Here is an 8,233-nt window from a genome sequence, read left to right as displayed (position 1 = left end):
CACGATGTCGAGGATTCAATCAATCCTGTATACAATTCCCTTTGTCAATCGGTACGTTACTTGCCCGAGATTCGATCGTCGGTATCCCAATACCTTGTTCAATCTCGTTACCGGCAAGTCACTTTACTCGTACCGTAACGCATGATCCCGTGGCTAACTCCTTAGTCACATTGAGCTCATTATGATGATGCATTACCGAGTGGGCCCAGAGATACCTCTCCGTCATACGGACTGACAAATCCCAGTCTCGATTCGTGCCAACCCAACAGACACTTTCGGAGATACCTGTAGTGCACCTTTATAGCCACCCAGTTACGTTGTGACGTTTGGTACACCCAAAGCATTCCTACGGTATCCGGGAGTTGCACAATCTCATGGTCTAAGGAAATGATACTTGACATTAGAAAAGCTCTAGCAAACGAACTACACGATCTTGTGCTATGCTTAGGATTGGGTCTTGTCCATCACATCATTCTCTTAATGATGTGATCCCGTTATCAATGACATCCAATGTCCATGGTCAGGAAACCATAACCATCTATTGATCAACGAGCTAGTCAACTAGAGGCTTACTAGGGACATGTTGTGGTCTATGTATTCACACATGTATTACGGTTTCCAGTTAATACAATTATAGCATGAACAACAGACAATTATCATGAACAAGGAAATACAATAATAACCATTTTATTATTGCCTCTAGGGCATATTTCCAACAGTCTCCCACTTGCACTAGAGTCAATAATCTAGTTCACATCACCATGTGATTAACACTCAAAGTTCACATCGCCATGTGACTAATACCCAAGAGTTTACTAGAGTCAATAATCTAGTTCACATCACCATGTGATTAACACTCAATGAGTTCTAGGGTTTGATCATGTTATGCTCACGAGAGAGGTTTTAGTCAACGGGTCTGCAACATTCAGATTCGTGTGTGCTTTACAAATCTCTATGTCATCTTGTAGATGCAGCTACCACGCGCTACTTGGAGCTACTCCAAATAACTGCTCTACTATACGAATCCGGTTCACTACTCAGAGTCATCCGGATTAGTGTCAAAGTTTGCATCGATGTAACCCTTTACGACGAACCCCCTTTCCACCTCCATAATCGAGAAAATTCCTTAGTCCACTAGATACTAAGGATAAGTTCGACCGCTGTCATGTGATCCCTTCCTGGATCAGTATTGTACCCCTTGACTAACTCATGGCAAGGCACACTTCAGGTGCGGTACACAACATAGCATATTGTAGAGCCTACGTCTAAAGCATAGGGGACGACCTTCGCCCTTTCTCTTTCTTCTGCCGTGGTTAGGTCTTGAGTCTTACTCAATACTCACACCTTGTAACACAGCCAAGAACTCCTTCTTTGCTGATCTATTTTGAACTCCTTCAAAATCTTGTCACGGTATGTATTCATTTGAAAGTACTATTAAGCGTTTTTGATCTATCCTTATAGATCTTGATGCTCAATGTTCAAGTAGCTTAATCTAGGTTTTCCATTAAAAACACTTTTCAAATAACCCTGGATGCTTTCCAGAAATTCTACATCATTTCTGATCAACAATATGTTAACAACATATACTCATCAAAAATTCTTTAGTGCTCCCACTCACTTCTTTGGAAATACAAGTTTCTCATGAACTTTGTATAAACCCAAAATCTTTGATCATCTCATCAAAGCGTTCATTCCAACTCCGAGATGCTTACTCCAATCCTTAGAAGGATTGCTGGAGCTTTGCATACTTGTTAGCATCTTTCAGGATTGACAAAACCTTCTGGTTGTATCACATACAACCTTTCCTCAAGAAAATCGTCGAGGAAACAATGTTTTGACATCCTATCTGCAAGATTTCATAAATAATGCAGTAACTGCTAATATAATTCTAACAGACTCTTAGCATCGCTACGAGTGAGAAAGTCTCATCGCAGTCAACTCCTTGAACCCACCGGAAAACATCTTAACGACAAGTCGAGCTTTCTTAATGGTGACACTTACCATCATTGTCTGTCTTCCCTTTAAAATCCATCTGTACCCAACAGCCTTACGACCATCAAGTAGTTCTTTCAAAGTCTATACTTTGTTTTCATACATGGATCCTCTCGGATTTTATGGCCTCGAGCCATTCGTCGGAATCCGGGCCCACCATCGCTTCTCCATAGCTCGTAGGTTCATTGTTGTCTAGCAACATGACTTCCAAGACAGGATTACGTACCACTCTGAAGTAGTACGCATCCTTGTCGTCCTATGAGGTTTGGTAGTGACTTGATCTGAAGTTTCATGATCACTATCATAAGCTTCCACTTCAATTGGTGTAGGTGCCACAGGAACAACTTCCTGTGCCCTGCTACACATTAGTTGAAGTGACGGTTCAATGACCTCATCAAGTCTCCACCATCCTCCCACTCAATTCTTTCGAGAGAAACTTTTCCTCGAGAAAGGACCTGTTTCTAGAAACAATCACTTTTGCTTCCAGATCTGAAATAGGAGGTATACCCAACTGTTTTGGGTATTCTATGAAGATGCATTTATCCGCTTTGGGTTCGAGCTTATCAGACTGAAACTATTTCACATAAGCGTCGCAGCCCCAAACTTTTAAGAAACGACAGCTTAGGTTTCTCTAAACCATAGTTCATACGGTGTCGTCTCAACGGAATTGCGTGGTGCCCTATTTAAAGTGAATGCGGTTGTCTCTAATGCCTAACCCATAAACGATAGTTGTAATTCGATAAGAGACATGATGGTATGTACCATATCCAATAGGGTGCAGTTATGATGTTCGGACACACCATCACAATATGGTGTTCCAGGCGGTATTAGTCGTGAAACAATTTCCACAATTTCTTAATTGTGTGCCAAACTCGTAACTCAGATATTCATCTCTATGATCATATCACAGACAGTTTATCCTCTTGTCACGACGATCTTCAACTTCACTCTGAAATTACTTGAACCTTTCAATAATTCAGACTTGTGTTTCATCAAGTAAATCTACTCAAATCATCTGTGAAGTAAGAACATAACGATATCCACTGCGTGCGTCAGCACTCATTGGACTGCACACATCAAATGTATTACTTCCAACAAGTTGCTCTCTTGTTCCATCTTACTGAAAACGAGGCCTTTCAGTCATCTTGCCCATGTGGTATGATTTGCATGTCTCAAGTGATTCAAAATCAAGTGAGTCCAAATGATCCATCTGTATGGACTTTCTTCATGCATATATACTAATAGACATGGTTCGCATGTCTCAATCTTTTAAAAAACGATTGAGTCCAAAGATCCATCAACATGGAGCTTCTTCATGCGTTTTATACCAATATGACTCAAGTGGCAGTGCCACAAGTATGTGGTACTATCATTACTATCTTATATCTTTTGGCATGAACATGTGTATCACTACGATCGAGATTCAATAAACCATTCATTTTAGGTGCAAGACCATTGAAGGTATTATTCAAATAGACAGAGTAACCATTATTCTCCTTTAATGAATAACCGTATTGCGATAAACATAATCCAATCATGTCTATGCTCAACGCAAACACCAAATAATAATTATTCAGGTTTAACCCCAATCTCGATGGTAGAGGGAGCATGCGATGCTTGATCACATCAACCTTGGAAACACTTCCAACACATATCGTCATCTCACCTTTAGCTAGTCTCCGTTTATTCCGCAGCTTTTATTTCGAGTTACTAACACTTAGCAACCGAACCGGTATCTAATACCCTGGTGCTACTAGGAGTACTAGTAAAGTACACATTAATATAATGTATATCCAATATACTTCTGTCGACCTTGCCAACCTTCTCATCTACGAAGTATCTAGGGTAGTTCTGCTTCAGTGACCGTTTCCCTCATTTCAGAAGCACTTAGTCTCGGGTTTGGGTTCAACCTTGGGTTTCTTCACTAGAGCAGCAACTGATTTGCCGTTTCATGAAGTATCCCTTCTTGCCCTTGCCCTTCTAGAAACTAGTGGTTTTACTAACCATCAACAATTGGTGCTCCTTCTTGATTTCTACTTTCGCGGTGTCAAACATCGCGAGTTGCTCAAGGATCATCATGTCTATCCCTGATATGTTATAGTTCATCACGAAGCTCTAATAGCTTGGTGGCAGTGACTATGGAGAACCGTCACTATCTCATCTGGAAGATTAACTCCCACTCGATTCAAGTGATTGTAGTACTCAGACAATCTGAGCACATGCTCAACGATTGAGCTTTTCTCCCTTAGTTTGCAGGCTTAAGAAACTTGTCAGAGGTCTCATACCTCTTGACGTGGGCATTAGTCTGAAATCCCAATTTCAGTCTTTGGAACATCCCATATGTTCCGCGACGTTTCAAAACCGTCTTTGGTGCCACAATTTTAAACCGTTAGCATCACACACTGAACTATCACGTAGTCATCAAAACGTGTATGTCAGATGTTTCGTAACATCTACAGACGACGCTCGAGGTTCAGCACACCGAGCGGTGCATTAAGGACATAAGCCTTCTGTGCAGCAATGAGGACAATCCTCAGTTTACGGACCCAGTCCGCATAATTGCTACTATCAACTTTCAACTAAATTTTCTCTAGGAACATATCTTAGTAGAACTAAAGCGTAAGCTACGACATTATTTGCAAAGACCTTTTGACTATGTTCATGATAATTAAGTTCATCTGATTATTTAATGAACTCCCACTTAGATAGACATCCCTCTAGTCATCTAAGTGATACATGATCCGAATCGACTAGGCCGTGTCCGATCATCACGTGAGACGGACTAGTCATCATCGGTGAACATCTCCATGTTGATCGTATCTACTATACGACTCATGTTCGACCTTTCGGTCTCTTGTGTTCCGAGGCCATGTCTGTACATGCTAGGCTCTTCAAGTCAACCTAAGTGTTTTGCTTGTGTTCCGAGGCCATGTCTGTACATGCTAGGCTCGTCAACACCCGTTGTATGCGAACCTTAGAATCTATCACACCCGATCATCACGTGGTGCTTCGAAACAACGAACCTTCGCAACGGTGCACAGTTAGGGGGAACACATCTCTTGAAATTTTAGTGAGGGGTCATCTTATTTATGCTACCGTCGTTCTAAGCAAATAAGATGTAAACATGACAAACATCACATGCAAATCATAAAGTGACATGATATGGCCAATATCATCTTGCGCCTTTTGATCTCCATCTTCGAGGCGCGGCATGATCACCTTAGTCACCGGCATGACACCATGATCTCCATCATCATGATCTCCATCATCGTGTCTTCATGAAGTTGTCTCGCCAACTATTACTTCTACTACTATGGCTAACGGTTAGCAATAAATTAAAGTAATTACATGGCGTTTTTCATTGACACGCAGGTCATACAATAAATTAAGACAACTCCCATGGCTCCTGCCGGTTGTCATACTCATCGACATGCAAGTCGTGATTCCTATTACAAGAACATGATCAATCTCATACATCACATATATCATTCATCACATCCTTTTGGCCATATCACATCACATAGCATACCCTGCAAAAACAAGTTAGACGTCCTCTAATTGTTGTTGCATGTTTTACGTGGCTGCTATGGGTTTCTAGCAAGAACGTTTCTTACCTACGCAAAAGCCACAACGGTGATATGCCAATTGCTATTTACCCTTCATAAGGACCCTTTTCATCGAATCCGATCCGACTAAAGTGGGAGAGACAGACACCTGCTAGCCACCTTATGCATCAAGTGCATGTCAGTCGGTGGAACCTGTCTCACGTAAGAGTACGTGTAAGGTCGGTCCGGGCCGCTTCATCCCACAATGCCGCCGAATCAAGATAAGACTAGTAACGGTAAGCAAATTGAACAAATCGTCGCCCACAACTACTTTGTGTTCTACTCGTGCATAGAATCTACGCATAAACCTGGCTCATGATGCCACTGTTGGGGAACGTAGCAGAAATTTAAAATTTTCTACGTATCACCAAGATCAATCTATGGAGTCATCTAGCAACGAGAGAGAGGGGAGTGCATCTACATACCCTTGTAGATCGCGCGCGGAAGAGTTCAAGAGAACGGGGTTGATGGAGTCGTACTCGTCGTGATCCAAATCACCGATGATCCTAGCGCCGAACGGACGGCACCTCCGCGTTCAACACACGTACGGAGCGGGGACGTCTCCTCCTTCTTGATCCAGCAAGGGGGGAGGAGAAGTTGATGGAGATCCAGCAGCACGACGGCGTGGTGGTGGAAGTAGCGGGATCCCGGCAGGGCTTCGCCAAGCGCAAGCGGGGAGGAAGAGGTGTCACGGGAGGGAGGGAGGCGCCAGGGCTTGGGGTGCTGCTCCCATGCGCCTCCCCACTATATATAGGGGTGGAGGGGGCTGGTTTCTTGCCCTCCAAGTGCATTGGGGCGTTGGCAAAGGTGGGGGAAAGAAATCCCATCATTTCCCTTTCCCACCGATTGTTATCCCCCTTTTTTAGGGATCTTGAGCTTATCCCTTCGGGATATGATCTTATTCCTTCTAAGGTGGGATCTTGGTGCGCCTTGACCAGGGGTGTGGGGCCTTGCCCCCACTACCCACGTTCATGTGGGTCCCCCCATGCAGGTGGGCCCCACTTTGTAACCTTCTAGAACCTTCCCGGTACAATACCGAAAAATCCCGAACATTTTCCGGTGGCCAAAATAGGACTTCCCATATATAAATCTTTACCTCCGGACCATTCCGGAACTCCTCGTGACGTCCGGGATATCATCCGGGACTCCGAATAACTTTCGGTTAACCGCATACTAATATCTCTACAACTCTAGCGTCACCGAACCTTAAGTGTGTAGACCTTACGGGTTCGGGAGACATGCAGACATGACCGAGACGACTCTCCGGTCAATAACCAACAGCGGGATCTGGATACCCATGTTGGCTCCCACATGTTCCACGATGGTCTCATCGGATGAACCACGATGTCGAGGATTCAATCAATCCTGTATACAATTCCCTTTGTCAATCGGTACGTTACTTGCCCGAGATTCGATCGTCGGTATCCCAATACCTTGTTCAATCTCGTTACCGGCAAGTCACTTTACTCGTACCGTAACGCATGATCCCGTGGCTAACTCCTTAGTCACATTGAGCTCATTATGATGATGCATTACCGAGTGGGCCCAGAGATACCTCTCCGTCATACGGACTGACAAATCCCAGTCTCGATTCGTGCCAACCCAACAGACACTTTCGGAGATACGTGTAGTGCACCTTTATAGCCACCCAGTTACGTTGTGAAGTTTGGTACACCCAAAGCATTCCTACGGTATCCGGGAGTTGCACAATCTCATGGTCTAAGGAAATGATACTTGACATTAGAAAAGCTCTAGCAAACGAACTACACGATCTTGTGCTATGCTTAGGATTGGGTCTTGTCCATCACATCATTCTCCTAATGATGTGATCCCGTTATCAATGACATCCAATGTCCATGGTCAGGAAACCATAACCATCTATTGATCAACGAGCTAGTCAACTAGAGGCTTACTAGGGACATGTTGTGGTCTATGTATTCACACATGTATCACGGTTTCCAGTTAATACAATTAAAGCATGAACAACAGACAATTATCATGAACAAGGAAATACAATAATAACCATTTTATTATTGCCTCTAGGGCATATTTCCAGCAGTGGCTACATCCAATGGAAAAAAACAAATAAGGCCGGGCTTTGTTTCGGCCACAAGACTGACTTCTGTTGCATCTAGCAACCGGCAAGAAGTGACAATGATGGATTCTACGTCATCCATCTAATGATGGAGTACAGAAGGGATGTGCAATCACTTTGCATGAAATCTTCATCCGATACCCATATCCAGAGATGGGCCGAAGCCTTTGGAGCCGTGCCGGATAATCAACTTCGAAATGATTTCTACCAGATGCAGCAGGAAATTGCGTCCATCATCATGAAAGATGTCCTCGAAGAGAATGGGATGTTCTACAGCGGCCCAATATCGCGAGCTGACGTCCGAACCTGCATTGCCCTACAGCATCAAGACATGACGCCTTTCACTAAGCTTGGTGACACCCTCCCGGATATGGATAGATGGGGAGAGTGCACTGCTTAAAAACAATGTGTCTGTTTAGTTACTTGTTACTTTCTGTACGACGAAACTTCGAATGTCTCAGTGTACGACGAAACTATTAGACGTATGGTGCCGCGCTCTAGTTAATTACTTTCGGTACAATGAAATTTGTTAACTATGTTT

This window comes from Aegilops tauschii, chromosome 4 (assembly GCF_002575655.3).
Source record: "Aegilops tauschii subsp. strangulata cultivar AL8/78 chromosome 4, Aet v6.0, whole genome shotgun sequence".
Lineage (NCBI taxonomy): Eukaryota > Viridiplantae > Streptophyta > Magnoliopsida > Poales > Poaceae > Aegilops > Aegilops tauschii.
This window is presented reverse-complemented; position numbering follows the sequence as displayed.